Source organism: Zootoca vivipara, chromosome 7, assembly GCF_963506605.1.
Source record: "Zootoca vivipara chromosome 7, rZooViv1.1, whole genome shotgun sequence".
Lineage (NCBI taxonomy): Eukaryota > Metazoa > Chordata > Lepidosauria > Squamata > Lacertidae > Zootoca > Zootoca vivipara.
The window spans coordinates 20,281,874-20,282,631 of record NC_083282.1 but is presented as its reverse complement, the minus strand read 5'-3'; positions in this window follow the sequence as shown (position 1 = coordinate 20,282,631).

Below are 758 nucleotides of genomic sequence, written 5' to 3'. Positions count from 1 at the left end.
TTTTGATCTGATTTACATCCCATGCCCTTTTAAAATGTGGGTTTTGTGGGGGCTATTAGGTTGTTTTTATTTTTATTATGTATTTTGTGGATTTATATCTTGATTTTATTTTGTGAATCCCCTGCGTATAGCGCAGCATATAAATTCAATAAACAACAACAACACCCCACACCCACACGATGTGGGGGTTTAGGATTGCACCAAAAATTAATAAAACCTTCCAGTAGCACCTTAGAGACCAACTAAGTTTGTCATTGTTAACTGGAAGGAATTTTTTTAAAAAAATTGTTTCGACTACGGCAGACCAACACGGCTACCTACCTGTAACTAGGATTGCACCGTTAGCCTAGACGCGGCTTGATGTCTCCGGGACCATTCAATGTGGGTCTAACAACATATTGATTCCTTCCCTTTTTCTTCGCGACTAACCTGACCCACTGATCTCAAGGGGACTCAAGTTCAGCTGATGTCTGCATCCAACCCTTTATGTCTATTTAAAGTTTCCTACGTGGCCTTGAAGATAAAGACACCCCCGCCCCGCGCCTGATTGATAAGCGCGTGTTGCCGGGTCACAGCAATAAACAAAGCTCCGCGGGAAATGCAGTGGCACATCTTGGCCAGCAGAGGGCCCAGGCGCGGCCTTAAAGGCAGCGAGGGACGAGCGCAGCAGAACCGGTGCGTCCACTTTCTCCCTTACCTGGCACGCCTGCTGCTGTTGCTGCAGCAGCTAGTTGCCCATCTGCCGCCGGCACCCGGAG